Raw genomic sequence first — 25,420 nt, forward strand, 5'->3', positions numbered from 1 at the left:
GTTGGCTCATTGTTGTCATTTTCTTTAATGAAATTATTTATTGTTTCTATGATTTATTTTTTAACCCATTCATTCTCTAGGAATAATTTTGTTTTCAATTTATTTTTAATTTGTGTTTCCATGGCCCTTTATTGAGTGTAATTGTTATTGCATTATGATCTAAAAAGGATACATTTAACATTTCTGCTTTTCTGTATTTGGTTGTGAGGTTTTTATGCCCTAATACATGGTCAGATTTTGTGTAGGTGTCATATGCCATTGAGAAAAAGGTATATTACTTTTTATTCCCATTCAATTTTCTCCAGAGGTCTATCATATCTAACTTTCCTAAATTCTGCTCATCTCCTTAACTTTTTTACTCCTTTATCTTTTTGGTTAGATTTATCCAGCTCAGAGAGGAGAAAGTTGAGGTACAGTTTTACTGTCTATTTCCTTTTGTAACTCATTTGACTTTTCCTTTAAGAATTTGGATGCAATATCATTTGGTGCATGTATGTTTAGTATTTTTGTTACTTCGTTGTCTATGGTACCTTTTAGCAAGATGCAGTTTCTCTGCTTATCTCTTTTAATTAGATCTACTTCTGTTTTTTTGCTTTTTCTGAGATAATTTTTGCTACCCCTGCCCTTAAAAAAATTCAGCTGAAGTGTAATAGATTTTACTCCCTCCCCTTATCTTTACTTTCTGTGTGTATCTCTGCTTCATAAGTGTTTCTTGTAAGCAAGATATTGTTGGATTCTGTTTTTTAATACACTCTGCTATCCACTTCTGTTATATGGGTGAATTCATGCCTTTCCTATTCACAGCTATGATTACTAACTGTGTCTTTCCCTTCATCCTATCTTTCCCCCTGTTTATTCTCTCTCTCTCTCTTTTTCATCTTTTTTGTCCTCAAATGTCTGCTTTACTTCTGACCACCTCCTCCCCCAATCTGCCCCCCTTCTTTCAATCTTTCTTTTCCTTATTCCTCTCCTCTTTGACTTCCCTGTAGGTCAAGATAGATTTTTATACCCAACAGTGTATGTGTTATTCCCTCTTTGAGCCAATTTTGATGAGAGTAAAGTTCAAACATGGCTTCCCCCTCCCCATCTTCCTCTCTACTGTAAACACTCTTTCTTTCTCCATTCCCTCTTTTCCCAATACATTCCTCTTTCTCTCCCCTTAATTTTATTTGTTTGAAATTCTTCCATGCTAGTCAACTCATACCCATGTCCTCTGTCTATGTATACTTTTCTAACTGCCCTAACAATGATAAAGCTCTTAGGTAGTTACATGTATCATCTTCCCATGTAGGAATGTAAACAGTTTAACCTTACTGAATCTCCTATGATTTACCTTTTATGTTTGCTTTTTTGTGCTTCTCCAGAGTCTTGTATTTGAAAGAATTTTCTATTCAGTGCTGGTCTTTTCATCAGGAATGTTTGAAAGTCCTCTATTTCATTAAATGTCCATTTTTCCCCTGAAGGCTTATACTTTGTGTAGGTGATTCTTGGTTGTAATCCTAGTTCCTTTGCTCTTCAGAATATCATATTCCATGCACTGTCTCTGCTCTGGAACTGTGGCCAGGGGCCCAGCTTCCCTGGGGCTGCAAGCACTAGTACACTAGTGCTCCTCCTTGCCCTGGGACTGCTACTCAAACTGCTTAAGGGCAATGAACAGGGTCATGCACCCAGTGCCAGTAAAGAGTCCCGTGCAATCTCCTTCTGACCAGTTGTCCAATCCCCTTACCCTCTGTGGACTGAGAGCAATCAAAGCACCCCATCCCCATTGCTTCCTAGAAGCAGTCGTTCCCAAGGCCTCCTGGCTTGCTGGGGCATGGCTTGCACTGCACTGTGTTCTAGGTATGACCATCACCCAATGAGATAGACCTTTCTTAATGGCCTCTTAAGTTGTCTTGGGCTGGAAAATTGTTTCACCCCACCCTTTTGTTGGTGCTACTGCTCTAGAATTCAATTTGAGACATTATTTTAACATTGTTTGGAGAGGAATTTGGGATAGTTCAGGTGAGTGACTGCTTTTACTCTGCCATCTTGGCTTTGCCCTTACACTTCCAGTTCCTGCTTTCAAGAAGCTTACATTCAATGGTGGGGGTGGGGAGAGGTGTAAGGGGACAACATATGTAGAGAAATAAATACAAGATATAAACAAAGAATTAAAACAGCTCTGAGGATCCAACTCATTTTACTTAGCAATTTGGCAAAGATAGCAATAAAGAAAAATAAGAATTGTTGGAAAGGATGAAGGAGGACTGGCATGGTACAGGAATATATTTTTTTGTGGAGTTGTGAACTGGCCCAAACATTCTGGAGAGAAATTTGGAAATATACCCTCTTTATTGACTAAACTACATAACTTTTGACCCAGCATTGTCACTATTAGGCATATACCCCAAATAGATAAAAGAAAGAGGAAAAAGATCCATAATATAGAAAAACGTTCACAACAGCCTTTTTTATCTTAGGAAAGCACTGGAAACTGAGGAGAGTATTTATGAACTGGGAAATGGTATGTAATTATAATGGAATATTATTATGCTTCAAAAAATAACAAAGATGGATTCAGAGAAATCTAGGACAACTGATATAAGCTGTATGGAGTGAACATTAGCAGAATCAGGAGAACAATTTCTACAATGACTACAACACTGTAAATATAAATAACTGAAAGACTTAAGAATTCTGATGAATGAAAGGACCAACCATACCTCCAGCATGCTGCCCACATCTTGACAGAGATATGATGTACTAGAGGGGAAGAATGAGTCATGCATTTTGGACATGGCCAACTAGGGACTTATTTTCTTTAGGTAAGATATAGTTTAGCTGATGAAAGAGGCAGAGCAACAGAACACTTATATAAGGAAAACTGATAAAATCCACCTGTGAAGAAATATAGTCTTAGAAAATATCTTGAGGAGAAATACAGACTGTTCTGAAAATCAGGTAGGAAACTTTGAGAGTACTGAGAGAACAGTAAGGTAGAATAGCTAAGATAAGGATGTCTGCAGGGTATTGTGGTCCATCAGCTCATTTGCAAGTGACTATTTTTAGAGCTTTGATGTTTATACTTGACAAAAGGGGAAGATTATATAAGGATTATTGAGTTCATACCTGACAGAAAGATAGGTTTCTTGAGTTTTACATTATAAAGTAAAGATGAGTCACTGAGAACCAGGAGGCTCTGATTTAAATTGACATTAGAAATTGTTAAGACATCAGCCAGAGGAAAAGCTTTGAAAAGAAACTATAGGACAAGGGAGACAGGAGAAGCAGGAGAAACAGAATTAGGGGAGTGAGCTGGGCACAGGAGGAAAACTAAGAAGTTGGACACAGAAGACATAGAAGGCTTCCAGCTGAGACAATTGACTTCAGCTACTTTTCTGGGAACTTAGAGAATCATTGTTTTGCTGATTGACTGGAGTAACTGCTGGAGAAAGAGCTGAATTCTGTTACTGTATCACAAAAACATAGAGGAAAGAGAGTATCCCAGAAAAGAGGGTTATTGATAATTTCCCAAGTTTCAGAGACATCAAAAAGGATGAGGATTGAGAAAAGACAATTAGATTTATCAGTGAAGAGATGACTGATAATTTTGGACAAACCAGTTTCAGTTTAATGATGAGTTTGGAAGCCAGACTGGAGAAGGTTTAGAAGATAAAAGAGGGTATGTAAAACCAGTCTATTTACAAATTGACAGATTGGAGAGGCCCAAACTCTTGAAAAATACCAGATATTAACAAACACACACTGAAATTACTTAAAAATAGACAATGCCTTTATTAAGTAAAAATAAATCATTTAAAGTAGTTAATTAAAATATTACTTTCTAGGCTGAGTACTCGATAAATTGCAACTTTTAAATTCAATGCTAAAAGTTACATTAAATTATTTAATTTTGAACTTATTATTTTTAATTCAATAAAAGTGGAATTAAAATAAATAATAATTTCCTTTCTAAAAAGGAAAGATGAGAGGAGAGGGAGTGGAGTCATTTGGTATAGATAAATTCTCAAGGAATTTATCCATCAAAGGGAAGAAAAATATGACAGCTGGTGGTGATGGTCAGATTCAATGAAGGTTTTTTATGGGAGAGGAGTAGGTGAGTTTAATTGTAGACAGCAGGGAAGCAGCCAGTAGACAGGGAGAGATAGAAGATTAGAGAGAGAGTGGGGATTATAAATAGGGGCAAGACTGGATGGAATGGGACACATATAGAGGGGTTTGCCTTGGCAAGGAGAAGGGCTACTTCTTCATTTGGGATAGGGTTGAAGGAGGAGAGGTTGGCAGAAGGCATCTGAGTGATTTGAACTGAGGAAGAGGGAAAAAAGGGGGCTCTTAGTGAATAGCTTCCATTTTCTCAGTGAAATATGAGGCTAAGAATGGAATAGGATGAAAAGTTTTGGAAAAGTGATTCTAGTGAGTAGGATAGTGAATCATTTAAGAAAGCATGTGAAGATTGTCTTGATGCAATAAAGGCCCATTTGAGAATATGTAATATAAATTTGTAGTGGATCCAGTCAGCCTGGTTTCACTATTTTAGATCTGTTTAACCACACATGAATAGGAACAAAGGCATCAGATGGTGAGAGTAACCTAAGGTTAGCATTTAGCAAGGCATGATTAGTAAGGGTAGAGCATACAGCACAGTGTAGAGTTGAACAAGTTTACTGAGGGGTTGAGATAGGGAAGGAAAGAGAGTATAGCCAGTGCAAAAGTGATGGCCAAAGAAAGAACTGAGGAGTGAAGGGGGTAGCAAAGTGGAGAACAGGTTAGGAGCTGTAAGACAGAAGGAAAAATGTAATGAAAAAAGATTATAGTCAGATAAAGGAATTTCAGAGTTTATGAACATGAAGCTAGAACGTTTGTGGATGATGGCAAAATCAAGGATACGACCATTTCTGTGAATAGCTGAATTTGAGTGGAAGTTATGGGAATTTAGTAGGTTGAGGAACTGGGAATCTAGAGTGCTTGAGGGAATATCAATATGTATGCTGAAGTCACCTAGCATGAATGCAGGAGTTGGCGTAGAGAGAAAAACTGTTAGCTAGGCATTGGACTTATTGAGAAAGGAGAATGTCCTTGGGGCTCAGTAGTTATCACAATCTTGATTGGATGATAAATTTGGATTGAATAAATGTCAAAGGAGAAGAGGTCACTGAGTAATGGTAGTAGAAGGAAAGTCTGCAAATTGTGATGGAGAACGAGGCATATTCTGACTACCCCACCACAACCACTTGTGAAGTGGGAGTTATGAGTAAAAGTGCAACCAGTATTACAAAGGGTGACCAGGCATACAGTGTCATCAGGAGAAGCCAGGTTTCCATGAGAGCCTGAAGATAGAGAGAGTGGGAAAGGAAAAGTTTTAAGATGAAAACAGGTTTTTTGGCTATGGAGCAGACAATCCAGAGGGTATAGTGGGAGGAATGAGTAGATCCAGCGAGACATTAGGGAGGTAAGATATAAGGGGAGGAGGTGCTCTAACTCAGTCTTCATCACATCTTACCTTTAGTATTTTATTTAACTACCAATTGGTCTGTCTGCTTCCATTCTTTCCTCTCTGCAACACATCCTCTACACAGCTGCAAAAATGATATCTCTTATACATAAATCTAATCATGTTATTCCTCTTCTCAAGAAACTTTGACAACTCCCTATTGCCCTTAGGATCAGATACAAATTCCTCTGTTTGGCACAATCTGACTTGTACCTATCTCTCCAGAAATTTCATGTTACTCATCTTGGACACGTTATATGTTCCAGCCAAGCTGGCCCACTTGCTGTACCCAGGACATGACTATGATTTTTTCCTCCATGTTTCCTCCTCACGTTTGCCTCTTGGAATCAATATCTCCCTTCAGGGCTCAGTTCAGGTGTCATTTCCTATATTATGTTTTTCCTGATCTCCCCAGTTGCTGGTATCCCAATTCCTTTCCAATTAGTTTGTATTTACTTATCGATATACCTGTTGTTTTCCTCTACTACATTGTAAGTTCTTTGAAGGCCGGTACTATTTCATTTTTATCTTTTTATCTCTGGTGCCTTTTCTAGTGCCTCTTATTTGGTAAGTGCTTAATAAATGCTTACTGAATTGAATTGCTAAATTGGATACTGGATAACGTGCCTCCCCACAGATGTTTGTCAATAAGTTACAGGTAACATAGAAAAAAAAAGAAAAGCTTACGACTTGGCAGTAGGCGAGATGTGTGGAGAATGACATTGGTAAATGTGCACAGATAGCTAAAAAGCTAGAATAATAAAGTCTTAGAGACAGGAGCATGGAGGTTCAAATACTGCCTCTAACACAGATTAGCTGTGTAACAATGGATCAATCACTTAAACTATCAGTGTCATACTCAATTTTCTTTTTTAATTTTATTTTTTCTTAATTACTTAATTTTCTTAACTGTAAAAACAATTTTTAACTTTAAAAAAAAATTGAATTCCAAATTCTTTCCCTCTTTCCCTTCCCTGAGCTCTCTGTGAGAAGACAAAACAATTTGCTATGGATTATACATGTGCAGTCATGAAAAACATATTTCCATATTAGCCACATTGCAAAAGAAAACACAGAACAAAAAACAAACAAGAAAAATAAAGAAAGTTTTAAAAAAAAGTATGCTTTGATCTACATTCAGATTCCATCAGTTCTTTCTCTGGAGGTGAATATTTTTCATCATAAGTCCTTTGGAATTATCTTGGATCATTGTATTGCTGAGAATAGCTAAGTTATTCACAATTGATCATCATACAATTTTGCTATTACTGTGTACAATGTTCTCCTGATTCTGCTCAACTTCGGTCAGCTTCAGTTCATGTAAGTCTTCCCAGGTTTTTCTGAGACCATATTTCTCATCATTTCTTGTAATATAATAGTATTCCATCAAAATCATATACAACTTGTTCAGCTATTACCCAACTAATGGATATCCCCTCAATTTCCAATTCTTTGCCACTGCAAATAAAGCTGCTATAAATATTTTTGTACAAATCGGTCCTTTTCCTTTTCCTTTGATCTATTTGAGACACACACCTAGCAGTGGTATTGCTGAGTCAAAGGGTATGCACAGTTTTATAGCCTTTTGGGCATAGTTCCAAAATGCTTTCCAGAATGGTTAGATCAGTTCATAACTCCACCAACAGTGCAATAGTTTCCCAATTTTTCCATATCATTTCCAACATTTGTTCTTTTCCTTTTCTGTAATGTTAGCTAATCTTAGAGGTGTGAGGTGGCACCTCAGAGTTGTTTTAATTTGTGTTTCTCTAATCTAAATGAGTATAGATAGCTTTGATTTTTCTTCTGAAAACTGCCTGTTCATGTCTTTTGATCATTTATTAATTAGAGAATGACTTGTATTCTGATAAATTTGACCAGTTCTCTATATATTTGAGAAATGAGGCCTTTATCAGCAAAACTTACTGTAAAAATTTCCTCCCAGTTTCCTGCTTTTCTTCTAGTCTCGACTACATTGATTTTGTTTGTGCAAAACCTTTTTAATTTAATGTAATAAAAATTTTCTATAATGTTCTCTTTCTCTTGTGTGGTCATAAGTTCTTCCCTTGTACATAGATCTGACAGGTAAAATATTTCATGCTTGCCTAATTTGCTTAGGCTATCACACTTTATGTTTAAATTATGTGCCTATTTTGACCTTATCTTGGTATACAGTATGAGATATTGATTTATATTTAGATTCTGCCAAACTGTTTTTCAATTTTCCCAGGAATTTTTGTCAAATAGTAAGTCCTTGTCCCAAAAGCTTGAATTTTGGGGTTTGTCAAATACTAGATTATTGTGGCTATTTACTACTGTGTTTTGTGTACCTAATCTGTTCCACTGATCTACTGCTCTCTTTCTTAGCTAGTAGCAAATTGTTTTGATGATTACAACTTTATAATACGGTTTCATATCTAGTACTACTAGGCCATATTCTTTCATATTTTTTTCATTGATTCCCTTGATATTCTTGCCCTTTTTTTCTTCTAGATGAATTTTGTTATTATTTTCTCTAGTTCTATAAAATAATTTTTGGTAAGTTGATTGGTATGGCACTAAATAAGTAAATTAATTTAGATAGAATTAATTTGTCATTTATAGTATATTGGGTTGGCCTACTCAAGCAATTAATATTTATCCAATTGTTTAGATCTGACTTTGTGCGAAAAGTGTTTTGTAATTGTCTTCATATAGTTCCTGCGTTTGCCTTGGTAGGTAGGCTCTAAAATATTTTTTATTGTTTGCTATTATTTTAAAAGGAATTTCTTTCTACTTCTTACTTCCGGACTTTGTTAGTAATTCATAGGATGCTAATGATTTATATGGGTTTATTTAAAATCCTGCAACTTTACTGAAGTTGTTAATTATTTCAACTAGTTTTTTTAGCTGATTCTCTAGGATTCTCTAAGTATACCATTGAAAGTTATGCTGACTCAGTGACCCATTATTCTTAGTCCTGCTTACAAATCAGTGTTGGGGGAAGCTTCACACAGTCTTCAACAATACCTGGTATTTAGCATGAACTTTTACCTGTGATGCTTGTACACCTGCCTGATCAATATCATGTATAGACATTTGGGGAGGAAGTGAGATGCAATGGCCCTCTCCTCTTACTGATGTGGACTCATCTGAATTACCTTTATCTCATTATAAAAATTATTAACAAAATCTGGCTTCATCTTGCATTCCTTGCTGATCTTCAGTGATCAGCCTGTCAATGTATTACTACCTTGATATATTTTAATAAACTCCATTTAATTCTCTTTGTCTTGAGTTTTGCCTGTTTAAGCAGGGTGAAAGCATGAACAAAAAATTTTCCTGTTAATAATGTCATCATACCATCTGCAAAGCATGATAGTTTTATTTCTTTATTACTCATTCTAATTCCTTCAATTTTTTTCTTCTCTTGTTACTATAGCTAGCATTTCTAGTACAATGTTGAGTAAGAGTGGTTATAATGAGCGTCCTTACTTCACCCCGATCTTATTGGTAAGGCTTCTAGCTTATTCCCATTACAGATAATGCTTGCTGATGGTTTTAGATAGATACTACTTATTTTAAGGAAAATTCTATTTATTCCTTTGCTATCTAATATTTTTTTTAAACAGGAATGAGTGTTGCATTTTGTCAAAAGCTTTTACTGCATCTCTTGAGATAATCCTATGATTTTTGTTGGTTTTGTTATTGATATGGTCAATTATGCTGATAGTTTTCCTAATATTGAACCAGCACTGAATTCCTGGTATAAATCTCACACATCTTAGTATATGATCTTTGTGATATATTACTGTAATCTCTTTGGTAGCATTTTATTCAAAATGTTCACATCAATATTCATGAGGGAAATTGGTCTATAGTTTTCTCTCTTTGTTTTAGTTCTTCTTGGTTAGGTATCAGTACCATATTTATGTTATAAAAGGAATTTGGTAGGACTCCTTCTTTGGCTGTTTTTCAAAATTGTTTATATAATATTGGAATTAATTGTTCTTTAAATGTTTGGTAGAATTCACTTGTGAATCCATCTGGTCCTAGAGATTTTTTCTTATGGAGCTCAGTTATGGCTTGTTGGTTATTTAAGTTTTTTTTTTTTATTGATTTTTTTTTATTTTTAGGCAATTGGGGTTAAGTGACTTGCCCAGGGTCACACAGCTAGTAAGTGTCAAGTGTTTGGTCTGAGGCCAGATTTGAACTCAGGTCCTCCTGACTTCAGGGCCAGTGTTCTAGCCACTGCACCACCTAGGTGCCCCTATTTGAGTTTTCTATTTCTTCTTCTATTAATCTGAACAATTTATGTTTTTGTAAATATTCATCCATTTCACTTAGATTTATTGCCACATAATTGGGTAAAATAGCTCCTAATAATTGCTTTAATTTCCTCTTCATTGGTCATAAATTCACTCTTTTTTTTGAGAGTTGTAACCTTCTCAATTTTCTAAGGCTTACTTCATAGAGGTTTGGTTAATCTTCATAAATAGATAAATTTTCCATTCCAGGGGTTCTCTACGTGGATAAAATCACACATACAGATTCCTCTACCCAGTAAGTATGTGTATGCATGTGTACATATATGTATATTTGACTTATGCACAAGTACACATGTATATAGAAACCCCATAAAAAACTTAAAAGGCAAGTTTTGAGGATTAGATTTTGGCAGGTGACAAAATGCCATTCCAGAGACATGTATTTCCTTATTATGCAAAGTTCATTCTATATCATAGCAGGGACTCTTAGCTAAAGTGTCAGTGGCATTTGTACTGAACCATTCCTGTATTCTTGCCCAGTTCTTCTCATGACGAAGACCTTGAGGTGGCCAACTCAGGCCATAATCTGTGGCTGACAAACTGAAGATTTGTGAGGTGATAGAATCTTGGATTCTAAATAGAGCTTCAGATAGCAATGGAGAAAGCCCTCATTCTCAAAGCATTTTTTAGAAGTTGAAGAAAAAATGGGGGAATCTTTTACTTTGGTATAGGCTCTTGGGGGGATGCTTGGCAAAAATGTATCCCTTCTCTGTTTTCTGTTTTCCAAGGAACCACTGAAGCATGGCCAGTTCTTAAATTCTTTTTTGGCTCTGAAGCAAGAAAAGAGGGGTGTTTAATTATAGTCCTGAACTGAACCCAAACCCCATAGATATAGCATGTTGGCACCTGGAGATTTACTGACAGAAGCAGGCAGCATCTCTGCCACTTTATTAATACTCAGTCACTCACATATATGGAATTCTTTCTTCACAACAACCCCATAAACTAATCAGTAAGAATATTTTTATCCCCATTCTTTTTAGATGAGGAATCATCAGATTTAGAGCCATGAGGTCATGTAGTCCAGTCCCCTTATTTTACAGATGAGGAAATTGAAGGCTAGAGAGAAGTGAGTTACCCAAGGTCACATAGGTAGTAAGTAACAAAACCAGAAATGGAACCCAGGTCTTCTGACTCCAAAGCCAGTGCTCTTGGTCCTGTACCATGCTACCTCTCTATTGAGGCCTAGAGAGGTTAGGTATCTTATTCACATAGCAAGGAAGCATTGGAGCTATGACTCAACCCAGGCTTCTCTGAATTGTTGAGTTGCCTGTCATTAGACAAAACAAAACAAGACAATCTTACTAGTGCCTATAATGATGTCCTATAGGCTGAACATGGGGGAGGTTGGGTGCCTAAAGGAAGGAGGTAGCTCAGGATGAATGGCAGTATTTAGGCTTTGTGTTCTCTTTGTAGAGATCCACAGAAAGGCATTGACTTTGAGGCTCCCCCCATGTGAAAGATGACTGTTTTTCAACTATGTGTATTATCCTGATTCAAATATAGGAAGGAACAAATCTGGCTTGTACAAAACCTTACAAGGATTTTTCCTGGTTTTTCTTTTTTTCTCTCTCTTGGTGATCTCATCAACTCCCATGGGTTCAATTATCATTTCTATGCAGATGACTTCTAGATCTACATAAAAACCCCTTGTCTCTTTCTGGAGCTCTGAACTGGCCTCATGAACTGCCTAGTAGAGATTTTCAGCTAGGTATGCCATAGGTATCTCTAAGTCTATGTGTCTAAAAAATCTTGTCCAAAGTAGACACACACACACACACACACACACACACACACACATTTGTATCCCTTTATAAATGTATGTAATATTTTCCTTGAAAGCATGTAATTTCCTTGAGGACAGAGAGTATTTCATTTTTGCTTCTGTTTCTGAAGTACCTAGCGAAATGTCTGGCACAAAGTAAGCATTTAATATATGACTGTTGATTAATGTTCTTAGTAACAGAATAATAGTCAAAGTGATAAAGGTGAATGTAGTTTTGATGATAAGAATCAGATGTCCTTATTTCAATAGAAAGAAATGATTTTTTAAAAAAGCTTTCACAGTAATTGAAAAAATCTACCCATGATATTTCTTTAATATATCCTCTTCGCTCCACTGAAAAGACCTCCACCCTAGTTCAGGCCTTTATCATCTTTTTTTTGGATTACTGTAATTAACTAATTACCTTCCTTGCTTCCTACATTTCTTTCTAGTTCATCCCCCACACAGCTATGAATATAATTTTCCTAAGGCATAGGTCTGATCACATCACTTTTCCAATCAAAAATTTTTAGGTGCTAAGTTGGTATAACAGGTAAGGCAGTGGGCTCAGAGACAAGAAGATCTGGGTTCAAATCCAGATGCGGACAATTACTAGCTATGAGAACCTATATAAGTTACTTAACCTTTCTGAGTCTGTTTCCTCATCTATAAAATGAGGAGGTTGGACTAGACCTAAACTATGATCTTATGATCCTTCAGGGGCTTCTAGGAAAAAGAAAACTTTCAATCTGGCATTCATGGCTCTCCATAATCTACCGCCAACCTACCTTTTCAGCCTAAGCTCATATTACTTCCCTTGACACACTCTACATTCAAACTATGCTCCCAGCTATTCCCTGTGACTGGAATACACTCCATTCTCTCCATTGTTGTTTGGCCTTTGTTTTGAAAGAAGATCAATGTCATCATGGGGTGATGTCTTGACTTGTATCTGAATTGGATTTAAGTGAGATAGAGTTGTGCAGTCATCACTTTCTCTTCCAGAGTCACCAAAGTCCAGTGGCAAGATAAAAATCAAGATGACTGCCCATGGCCTGGAATGCAGTGGATGACCTTGGTGTTTTCGATGTCTTACCAAGCTCTAAGTGCTCCACAGCACCTGCTTCTGCCAATTTAATGGTCATTGGAACAAATTGTTTTCCTTTGCTCATTTTGCCATGTTAAGTTTTCACATAATTGGGGTGAACATCCCCCTGATTTCCTGAGGGTTTAAGGCTTGTTGGTTACCTTTAACCTGGTTTAGCCTGTCTGCAGAGACAATTTTACCGGGGTGTGGCAAAGTGAACCACTGCATCCTGGGCCTTTGCCAGTCATCTTGGCCTTTGTTTTGCCACTGGACTCCAATAACTCTGGAGGGGACATTGAGGCTGATGACTTTGAGCAGCTCTGCCTCACTCAAAGACAATTCATGCACAAGTCAAGACATCACCCTCATGAAGTCATTGGTTCTTTTCGAGAAGGAGAGACAAGTAACATCAAGTATCCTACATGAGGTCTCTAAACAGAGAGAAGGACTTCCAGAACAGGTGATGTGAGTTAAACCATGTCACATCTATTTCTTACACCTGTGCCTCACTACTATTATGGTTTAAGTTTAAGCCTACTCTTCCCATGGGTACTTGTGTATTTGTGGGAAGGGGTGAACCAGGTTCCTAGGAAAAGGTTTTGCATTAACTATCTTTACTGTGTTACCTGAGAGTTGTAGTAGCTGCTTACCAATTAGAATAGAAGTTGGTAAATAATTGCTATTCTCTTCTTCTTCTTCTTCTTCATTTTTTTTTCAAAAACCTGGGACAATTTCCTTTTGTCCTGAGCAGTTTTCATTTTTGATTTCTTGAAATATAGCTCTGAAAAGACAGGCTTTTAAAAAGTCCATGTCTTTTAAATGGATCTAGTTGATTGTGCCTTTAAACCCAAATCACTCTGGCTTTCATTGAATGGCCGATAATATCCCAGACCAAAGTGTCTGTGGCTCATTGTTTAGATTTTGTTGACTTAGAATGCACATAAATAGCAGTTGTTTGCTGTTCTGGCCCAAAAAATCTAGGAGGGAAAGACCCTCCTAGATTGATATCTTTGGGATGGTAAATTGGGCCATCTTTTGTCTCAATTCTTACCTAGTTCTTAGTCCTTGAATGGTCATGGCCTCAGACAAACTAAGACCTGGGAAAGACTTTAATTTAGAAAGGCCAAGGTGAAGATTTGCATCCTGGGCCATTGCCAGTTGTCTTGACTTTTGTCTTGCCACTGGACTCTGGGGTAGAGTGAAGCTGATGACTTTTTGCAGTTCTGCCTCATTCAAATCCAATTCCTGTGCAAGTCAAGACATGACACTCGTGATGTCATTGGTCCTCTTCCAGAAGGAAGGATGAACAACAACAAGCAGGGTGTAGCCACTGAGCATGCTACAGCTTCTTGGAGCCACAGGTGAGAGTTGGGTGAAAGATGGTCATCAAAGATGGATGAGCACATCATGACTAATGGGAAAATATGCTTAACATGAATCTATATGTAGAGCCTATATCAGATTATACGCTGTCTTGGTGGGGGGGAGGAGAACAAGTGGGAGGGGAAATAAATTTTAAAACTCAAAATCTTATGGAAGTGAATGTTGAAAACTAAAACTAAATAAATAAATTATCAAAAAAAAGATGGATGAGCAGCCCTGAAAAGGGTTTGGCAAGCCCTCACCCCAGAGGTGCTAGTCCTCCCTGAACAACCCCTCCTCCTCCCCCACCCCCTTTCTCCTTTTCTCTTTAACAGTGACACATAATGCTTATCATTTTTCCAGGCTCAACTCATATGCCTTCTCCTTCCTTCAGCCTTCTCTGACCACCCAAGCTGTTAGTGCTTTGTCCCTCCTCAAATCGTCCTACATTTTCTTATCTATCTCACCTGATAGAATGTAGGCAAGACTTTTCTGAAGGTAGGGGGCTTCTTAATTTTTTCACTTGTGTTTCTAGTGCTTTGCACAGAGCACATTCTTTTTTTAAAATTTTTTATTAATTTATTTTGATTTATCAACCATCACTTCCATATACTTTTGAGTTTAAAATTTTTCTCCCCCTTCCTTCCCACCACCCTCCCCAAGATGGCACACAATCTGATATAGGCTATACATATACATTCCTATTAAACATATTTCACATTAGTGATGCTGTAATTAAAAATTAGAACCAACAGGAGGAACCACCAGAAAGAGGAAACAAAACTCAACAGAAGAGAAAAAAAAATAGCAATTCAAATTCCATAGTTCTTTCTTTGGATGTGGATAGCATTTTCTATCACAAGGCCTTTGGAGATGTCTTATATCCTTGTATTGCTGGGAAGGGTTAATTTTATCAATATTAGTCATCGCACAATGTGGCTGTTGTTGTGTACAACATTCTCTTGGTTCTGCTCACTTCACTCACATCAGACCATACTAGTCTTTCCAGGTTTTTCTGAAGTCTGCCTGTTCATCATTTCTTATAGCACAATAGTATTCCATTACATTCATATACCACAACTTGCTCAGCCATTCCCCAATTGATGGGCGTCCTCTCAATTTCCAATTCTTTGCCAACACAAAAAGAGCTGCTATGAATATTTTTGCACAAGTGGGTCCTTTTCTCATTTGTATGATCTCTTTGGGATGTTGCCCTAGAAGTGCTATTGCTGGGTCAAAGGGTATGCACATTTTGATAGCCCTTTGGACATAGTTCCAAATTGCTCTCCAAAATGGTTGGATCATTTCACAACTCCACCAACAATGCATTAGTGTTCCGATTTTCCCACATCTTCTCCAACATTTATCATTTTCCTGTTTTGTCATGTTGGCCAATCTGATAGGTGTGATGTGGTACCTCAGAGTTGTTTTGATTTGCATTTCTCTAATCAATAGTGATTTAGAGCATTTTTTCATATGACCGTAGATGGCTTTAATTTCACCGAGCACATTCTTAATGAATGTTTGTTGAATTAAATTTAACTATGTGTTTAATAAATATGTAATTGTTTTTGTGATATATACTATATATGTATATACACACATATACATACACATATACATGCGTACATACCTACATATATACACACACTACATATAAGTACGTAAGCATATGTACAGATACATAGTTATAGAATATATATTTCTTTCCTTTCAAAAAGCTCTTTAAAAAAGCTCTCATTTTAGGAGTTAATCTACATTTGGACCAATATAGCTCAATCAATCTATTTAACTGTGGTCTTCACAGATTTCAAGAAATAATGGAGGATAGAAGGGCCTGTCATGCTACGGTCCATGGCATAATAAAGAACTGGACACAACTGAATAACTGAGCAGCTGTGGTTTTTGTTGGAAACCTCAGGGCTCTCACATAGAGTAGCATTTCTCCAAGTTGGAAGAAAGGATGGAAACGAACATTTATTAAGTGCTTATTATGTGCTAGGCATTGTGCTAAATATAATATAATACATACACATATACATACATATATATATACATACATACATATATATATATATAATATCATTTAAAACTCACAATGACTCTGAGAGGTGGGTGACATTATTGTCCCTATCTTAGAGTTGAGGAAACTGAGTCAGATAGAGGTTAAGTGACTTGCCAAGGATCACACAACTAGCCAGTATCTGAGGCCAGATTTGAACTCAGGTTTTCTTACCTCCAGGCCCAGTGTTCTATCCAGTCTGTGCTCCACCCAGCTTCCTCCACAGGGAAGCTATTATTCACAGCTTTTCCAGGGTTAGAGAAAGAAAGTGTGTGGGATCTTTGGAAGGATTGTAGGATTGTGGATTTAGAGCTGCAAGGGACCTCAGTGACTGCTTAGTCCAAGAATTTCCTTTTACAGATGGTAAAAGGAGCCAAAGAAAAGCTATGCGATCTGCCTGGAGTTTGACAGGTAGTGAGCAAATAGCAGAACCACAATTTCTCCTCAGTTTCCCTGACTTCTGACTCCCCTGATCCTCACAAATCCAGGGCATTTTCCATTGTCTTAAGAGATAGGAGTTGCTTCCCAACTTTAAGCTTTTCCCATAGGGATTGGTCAATTATATCTATGAACCTTGTCAAAGAAATAGTGGTTTATTGGCCTCCTTTCTCTTGCCTCTAGTCCCGGCCTTTCCAAGACCTCCTCCACCACAGGTCCCATTATGAAGTCCTTTCTCTGCTCTAGCTTTTAGAGTATCAGCCTGTCAGGAGTTATGGCTGCATGTTGGTGTGGGAATTCCTTCTACCAGCAGGATGGCATAGGGACATAGAATCATATAGTTTGGTGTCAGGAAGACTTGAATTAAAATCTGGCCTCAGATGCTTACTAGCTCTGTGTTGCCTTGCGTAAGTCACTTAACCTCTATTTGTTTCAGTTTCCTAATAATAGCAGCTACCTCCCAGGGTTGTTGTGAGGATCAAACAAGATAGCAATTATAAAGCACTTAGCAGAGTTCCTGGCACATGATGAGTGTTATATAAATGTTAGCTGTTTTATTATTATTATTATTTTTATTATTGACTTAGGTCTGGAAGAGACCCCAGGGATCACCTAGTGCAACTCCCTCACTTTGTAGATGAGGAAGCAGAATCAGTGACCCTAGAGCAGAAACTTACCTAATTTGCAAGTTCCCAGGACGCCAGAGGATAAGAGTCATCCAAAAAGGTCAAATAGAATGAGAAATTACCTAATTTGCAAAAAGTTTTACAGACCCAGGCTCCAAAGCTGATTATCTTTCCACCTTACTTTGCTCCTCCCAACTTATCCCTAATTTAATAGATGTCTTAGAGAATTGTGTGAAGTTCAGAGAGTTTAAATTTCTTGCCCAGGATCACACAGCTAGTGTCTGAAGTTGGATTTGAACTTAGGTCTTCCTGACTCCAGTACTCTGGAAGTAGGAATAAGCATAGCTTAGCTGGATCAGCAAGATCTGTCTAAAGAGAAAAGGGGGCCATGGAAACATAGGTACTATTATCAGATGACCTCCTCTAATCAGGGAATTCCCAAGAGGCCAGAGCAGGGAGGCAGAATGTCCATCCACAATGGACAGAATTGAATTGACTCCCATGCCCCACCCCCAATTAAAGACCACCAAATATTCTGCTACTGTCCTCTGGGAGGAATTGACCCTTGTTAGTATAGCAGAGACCAATCAGATAACTGTCTTAATGTGTTTATGTCACTCTCCTGATAGACTGTTGTTCTGTATTTTGAGGTAGGGTTGAATAAGTAGGTGGGGCAAGATTTTGGCATTCTGGGAAAATACCATAGAAAGTCTATGTTATTTTTTTTTCTTTTCACCATTTTCTCATTAATGATTTCATTCACCTTCACTGCTTCTTCGAGGACTCACTAGAGTCAGGTGGTAAAATGAGGACCTATTCTACAGATGGAGAAAATTAGACAGGAGGAGGTGAAAATAAGACCAATGTGGGGGTTTCTGGACTCCCAGGGGATGGTTCTCCCTCAGTCCCTATAGTAGCCAAAGTCTGGCAGGCAGGCACCATGAAAAGAACACTGTGAACTGACTTCAGTTTGGCTGCTCTGTCTCCAGCATTGGGCTGTGCCCAGAGAAGGTTGGGTATGGGCATGAAGGTGTCACTCAGCCCTAGGGATGTCAAGACTATAGCCTGTGGTTTCTGCATCTTTCAGTGACCCTATGATCTGCCACTGAAAAACTCTGGGGGAACAGTAGCCTGGGAGGAGTTAGAAAGAGGGGTGGGCGGACGTGAGAGAAATGTCCAGATTGCCAGAAAATGGACCCAAGTTGCTGTGAGCTGAGGCTTGTTGTTTCCCTGCCTCTCTCCCCACTCCCTCCCCCCTCCTCCAAACACACATGGACTCAATAGCATTTAGAGGAGGAAAGAAAGAGTATGGCTGATGCAAGTAACACTGTGCTGACAGCTGCCCATATGTCTCCCTATTTGCCAACCCAGTATTGCTAACCAGATTCTGACTTTCTGTTGGTAAATCTATCTATCTGGGGTCCCATTCTCCATAAGGAGTGGCATAGACACATTACAGGGCATAATCTGTAGCTATACTGACCAGGAGCAGTTCTTTTCAGACGACAGCAGCAGAATTTTTTGTGGACCTTGATGGGTGGTTATGGGAGCTATTCTCATTCTATTTGACCTTTTTGGGTGACTCCTATTCTCTGGCCTCCTGGGAACTGGTCTGCTTGGGGCATCACCTTGTACTGGTACCTATACCCATGACCACTGAGGGCTGATGGTCTGAGGGCCCAAGTGACAGTGACTTTGCAAAGATATGAGGAATTTCTCCATTGTTTAAGACACAAATAAAGAACTCTCAGGTAATCACTAACTTTGTGCAGGCATTGGTTAGGAAAAGACTGTCTGAAATACATTTTGGAGCCTTAAATCGGTAGAGGTCCCTTGTCTCATGGAAGGGTGTAGAGTTAAATGGAACTGAACCCTGATATGACCTGTACAAAGGGGGCCAGGACCTGGATAGGGTCAGGTCAGGTCCGTTTTAGCTTAGTCATTGAATACATTAGATTAAATAATGCAACAAGTATTCATTAACTACTTACGGAGTTTTCAGCACCTTTCAAGGTGCTTCTTCAGGCTAACAACAACCATTTAAATGTCATTTAAATAGTGTTTTAAGTTTTACAAGAAATTTTACTATTGCATTTGATCCTTAAACAACCCTGTGGGATAGGTGCTAATATTATCTCCATTTTATAGAAGAGGGAACTGAGGCTTGGAGGTTAAGTGGCTTGCCCAGGGTCATATAGCTAGTAAGTGTAAAACATCAGGGGAAAGAGAGATCTGTAAAAGCTAGGGCTGTCTGGGCAGGCTTCACAGAGGAGGTAAAAATGGAGCAGGGCCTTGAAACATTAGTAAGATTCAGATAGATGAAGAGGAAAGAGTTGGGGAAAGGTTTCCAGGTTGGGGAGAATCCATGAACGCTAGTTTAGAAGTAAGCAACGGCAAGGTGTGTTAAGAGAACGATGACCAGGTCAGTCTGTATGGGACTTAGGGCTTATGGAGAGGAATGGAATGGAAGAAGAGGCTGCGAAGGAGCTTGAATGACCAGCTAGGAGGTAGTATTTTAACCCTTAGGCAATGGACTGTAGCTAGTAATCTTCCTAATAGTCGAAGTTATCCTACTTCCTTCTGGGAAGCCAGTTGATCTGCTGAATTCCAGTTCTGTTCTTGCATTGTAGATTTTCACATGTTTCATGAAGAATAAGGGCTGTGAGAGCCTGACACATCAACCCAGCTCCGACCCCTCCCTTGGAGAGAACACAAGGTGTAATTACTGAGATGCAGATGCTGAAGGCAAACCCTACTACAGCCTGGGAATGACTCATCCTCTGGAAATAAACATGGCCCAGTGGGCAGCCTGTGAGGTAGGTGCTGATGGCTGGGTATTTGTATGATTCCCCAGGTCAGCTCAGAGTGGTAGCTTTCATTAGGGGTGCATGACAGGGACTCCCATGGGGTACAATGGGGCATATTCTCAACATCAGAAGGGGAAACTACACATTTCATTAGAGGGTTAGGGAAGGGAACAGGGTAGTAGTGCTCAGATTCCATGTATATAGATTCTGTCCCATAGAAGCATGAAGGTCACATAGTAAGTATTTGTCAGAGCTAGAATTCAAAGGTGACTCAGTGGATAGAGAGCCGACCCTGGAGTCAGGAATACTCCTCTTCCTGAGTTCAAATCTGGCCTCAGACACTTACTAGCTGTGTCACCTTGGACAAGCCACTTAACCCTATTTGCCTCAGTTTCTTCATGTATAAAAATGAGCAGGAGAAGGAAATGAAAACTGCTTTGGTATCTTTGACAAGAAAATCCTAAAATGGCGTCATGAAGGACATGACTAAAATGACGGAACAACAACAACAATGATTCAACCTGATGTCTTTCTTGACTCCAGGTCCAAAGTTCTTTCCATTATACTATGCCGCCTCTATAATACTAGCTCATTAAAAAGTGTCAATCATTTCTTTGGAGTCACTTCATATATTACTTTTTTTTTTACTGTTTCTAATTTCATAATTTAATTTGCAGCTCATAACAACCCTGTGGGGATAGGCAGGACAAGGTAAATTATTCCTGCTTCATAGATGAGCAATATGAAGAGGCCCCAAATAGCTAAGTGACTTGTTAAAAGCCGTCAGAGAAGACATACTTGGGTTTAGAACCTAGACCTTATCACCTTTGCTTCTGGAATCTTTCCACTAGGGCAGCCCAACTTCTTCTTTTTCCAAGCCTCAGTTAAAGGTCAGAAAGCATGATGGTCTCTTCTTCAGCTCATTCCTAAATATCCATGCCCCTAAGGACTTCCTCTTGCCTTTGGTACTTGTCCAAATCTTTAATACAGTAAGACCATAGACTTAGAGTTAGAAGAGATCATAGAGGTTATTTTTGCAGATGAGAAACCAGAGTTTAGAGAGCTTAGGCAACTTGCCCAAGGGGTCACACAGGTTCTGAGTAGCATAGGTGAACTTTGAACCCAGGTCCTCTGACCCCAAAATCAACATTCTTTCCATTGTGCCATACACTGAAAAGAGAAAGATATTTCAATCTGTAGGATCTTCGAAAAGGGCCAAGAGACAGGAGCTGAATGACCCAGCCAACTATGGGATAATAAAACACAGATCCTACTAATCAACCCATTTTACCCAGGGAGGTTTGCATCACCTTCTTTCTCCTTGTTACTTCCCCATCTACCCTTCCCACCCCCTTTCCCCAGGTCATGGATTTAGGAGGATCTGAATTCAAATCCAACCTCTGACACTATCTGTGTAACCCTGGGCAAATCACTTAACCTTAGTTTGCCTCACTTTCTTCAACTGTAAAATGAGGATTTTACATCTTCCTTGTAGGGCTGTGGTGCTGCCCAAATGCTTATTCCCTTCCTCTTCCCTCCTCCCTTTTTATTCTTCCTTTGTTCCCATCCTATTGTATGGCTGTCCCCCCTTTGTCCATGGAAGCTACTCAATCCCATCAGCTCACCCCTATCCAGCTGTATCTGGAGTGCCTATCCCAGTGATGATCTCACTGTAATCTTCCTCCTTCTCCCTCCTCCTCTCATTATTGAATGATGAAAGGCATTCTTGCCACTCCCTGTGCAGATGAATTATGAATGCTCTTCTGAGGGTGCTCCTGTCTTCCAATTAGGGCCTGGGAGGGTTGATGGCACAAGCAAATTAAAATGTAATTCATTGGGGTTGACATTTAAGCTGCTAGGGTAAATGGCAGGGTTGGAAAGAACTGCACGAGACAGCTTCCAGCACAGCGAGGAGGCCCCTCTCAAAACAGACATAAGGTTTAAATAAATAATGGAAGCTTAGAAATGGAATCCATGATAAGTCTAGGGTCTTTCAGTAAATGATGGCTAGTCTAACAAAGACTCACTCCTTTTATATAGTCCTTATAGAAAGAGAGCAACCCTCCCCTAACCCCCAACATATACAAATACACATGTGCACATACCATACACAAATGTACCCTAAACATGGGAAAGCTCTACTTTGTTTCAAAGTTCCCCTGATCTTTGCCACCAGCCTGTTGATTGCAAGAGATACAGAATGGAGGGAAGCATTAGAATTAAAGGGTCAATATCTTAACCCTCATATCTCTCTGAGTGGAGTCAGAGCTGCTAAAGATTGGTGAGGTCTCATTGGATGTCATTATGAGGTGAAGTTCTAGTGATTATGAACACAATCACAGAATATCAGAGTTGGCAAGGACCTCTGAGATCACCTACTTCATATGTGAACAGAAATTTACAACATTCCTGACAAGGGATCATCTGTCCTTTGCTTGGGTCCCACTTTCTATAGGGTAGGAGTACTAAGGATTGTTGGGGTCCTGCATGGTGTCACCAGGATACAATACAAGAGCAATGCTGTATTCCTTATCCTTCTTTGGGATTTCTTAAGATGATATCCCAATTTGATTCAGATGGTCTCAGTTTTAGATGACCTGAACTGGTGGCCAGATATCCCAGGAAATCCTCTTGGGAGAGGTATAGAGCTGTGGGTTAAATCTGAAATTCGATTGATATGTCAGTGAATATATCTATTCTAAGATAAGTGATAAAACACACTTTGTTAGTTATAATATCTAAGGTAAACATAGTTTGGGAGTGCCCTAGTAATAATAATGCTGATGCTGATAACTCACATTTATATTTTTGTGGTTTAAGAAGTGGTTTCCTCACAACATTCTTAAGGAGTAATTCAATCAATTGATCATTTCACATGTATATATTAATCTCTTAATATGTACCAGGTACTGTATGAAGTGCTAGAGATACTAGGGAAAAGCACAAACCATCCTTGCCTTCAAGGGCCTCGTGCTGTAATCAAGGAGACACCATATACAATTTTTGTTTTTGTCCAGTCGTTTTTTAGTCATGACTGATTCTTCGTGACCCCATTTGGGGTTTTCTTGGCAGAGATACTGGAGTGGTTTGCGTACAAGATATAAACAGAATAGATGGAAAGTAACCTTAGAAAGGAAGGCACTACCAGCTGGGGACACGGTGACCTGGAAAATCCTCTTGCAGAAGGTGGCATCTGAGCCCAATATTGGAGCCAGATATTGTAAGAAGCAGGGTTGAGAAGAGAGAACATTTCAGGCATAGGAGGACAGCCAGTACAAAGCATAGAAATGGGTATGGAATGTTATATATGAGGAACAGCAAGATAGCCAGTATGACTGGGCCATAGTGTGTGTGAAGGGCAGTAATATGTATTCAAAGTGTGGAAAACTAGACTAGAGCCAAGTTGGGAAGGACTTTATATTTAAATAAATTATAAAATGTAAAACAGAGGGTTTCATATTTTGTCCCAGAGGTAATGTCTAGCCCCTAGAGCTCATTGAATAGGAGGAGCTGGTAATATAGTCAGATCTCTGCTTTAGGGAAATGACTTTGACAGTTGGGTGAAAGATAGATGGGACTGGGAAGATTTGTGGAAGGGAGACCAATTAGGAAGCTAACACAATAGTTAAAATGAGAGGTGATGAAGGCCTGAACTAAGGTGGTGGATATGTGAATGCAAAGAAGAAGACTGATATGAGATTTTGTAGAGACAGAAAAAACAAAATTTGCAATGATTGGAAATAGGATGAGAGGGAGTGAGTTAAGGAAGACACTGTACTTTTGAACCTAGTTGATGGAAATGACAGTGGTTACTTGCACAGGAAAAGGGAAATTTGGAGGAAGGGTCGGTTTTGGTGAAAAGGTGATTTCTGTTCTGGACGTGTTGAGTTTAAGATGTCTTTGGAAAATCCAGTTTGAAATGTGCAACAGGAAATTGGTGATGTATAGAGCTCAGGAGATAGATTATGACTGGATATATAGATCTGCATTGGGATGACAATTGAACCTTTGGGAACTGATGAAAAAAACAAGTGAGAGTATGGAGAAAAACAATGGCCTTGTGCAGAGTCTTGAGAAATACCCACACTTGGTGGGCATAACATGGATGAAGATCCAACAAAGGAAACTGAGGAACTAACAGGTAAGAGAACAAGGATAGAGCTGTCATGAAAACCCAGAGTGGAGAGTATCCAGGAAGAAAAGGTAGTCAACTCTCCTAATTACAGATACTTAGCTGTTTCCCAAGGACTTGAAGGCTTGGGAAAGGGACCCTCTGACTCAGCCAAACTCTATGAAGTGGGAGAATACTACAACCTAAGGAAATCCTTTCAGCCTGGATTCCATGGTACCAGTTAATCCTGTGGGTATTAAGTTTTGAGATGATAACTAGGCAGGTCCTCACATTCCCTTGGTCTCAGTACCACCCCCTTACCCAGAATGGCTGTGTAGATACATACTGCTAGACAATAGCACAATTAGCTAGATTTTGAACAGGTTGAATAATTAGACACAAAGAGTAGTCATTAATGGCTCAATGTCAATTTGGAAAGTTTCCAATGGACTGCCCCAGGAATTTGTACTTAACCTTGTGTTATTTAATTTTGATCATTGGCTTAGCTAAAATCCAATGTTTAATCAATGGCTTAGTTAAAAGTATAGATGACTGTTAATAGTCAGACTAGAATGACTATTAAATTTACTTACAATACAAAACTGGTAGGATTAGAAAACACATTGGTGACAGATTCAGGATTCAAAAATATCTTGGCACTTTAGAATAGTGGGATGAATAAAATAAAATGTAATGGAAGTATAACTCATGGCCTAGTGCCTATAGGCCCTGAGTTACATGGACCCTCTATGGTCTTCGAGGCTGACCCAAAAAGGCGTCTCTTTTTGGCTCATGTTGCCCTTACCCAGAGTTTACTCAGGGAATATTACACAATATAGCTTTTGTGTTAGTCCAAAAATTTGATAAGTGAAGTGTCCAGATTCTATACAATATCAAGGTAACAAATATATTTATTGGGTATAAAGTAGACTTTATTCTGCCCCACATAAAATGCAGACTGAAAGGGTAAATGAAAATGATTTATTAAATGTTTATTAGGTGCCAAGCACTGTCCTAAACTCTTGGAAAAAAAAAAACAAACTTAAAGCAAGTGCCTTAAAGTAACTTATATTTTAGAGGGAGAAACTCTTTCTCTCTTGTCTCTGTGTCTCTGTCTCTGAAACATAAGTTGTGCAGATTTAGTGTCATCTCCATTCCAAATGTTCACATGGACTATTTTTGTCCAATATATGCTAGAATCTTCTGAGCTCGTATTGGTCTAATCAGCTACAGTTGGATACACTGTACATTGACCCCAACATAGTGTTGTCATTTTGGTCCTCTTTGAGAACAAAGGACAACAAACAACGATCAGTAATCGCCTTATGTGTGGGTAAAAATATTTATACACACAGGTATGTGTGTGT

The sequence above is a fragment of the Vombatus ursinus genome, unplaced genomic scaffold (genome assembly GCF_900497805.2).
Source record: "Vombatus ursinus unplaced genomic scaffold, bare-nosed wombat genome assembly UNPS02014793.1, whole genome shotgun sequence".
NCBI lineage: Eukaryota > Metazoa > Chordata > Mammalia > Diprotodontia > Vombatidae > Vombatus > Vombatus ursinus.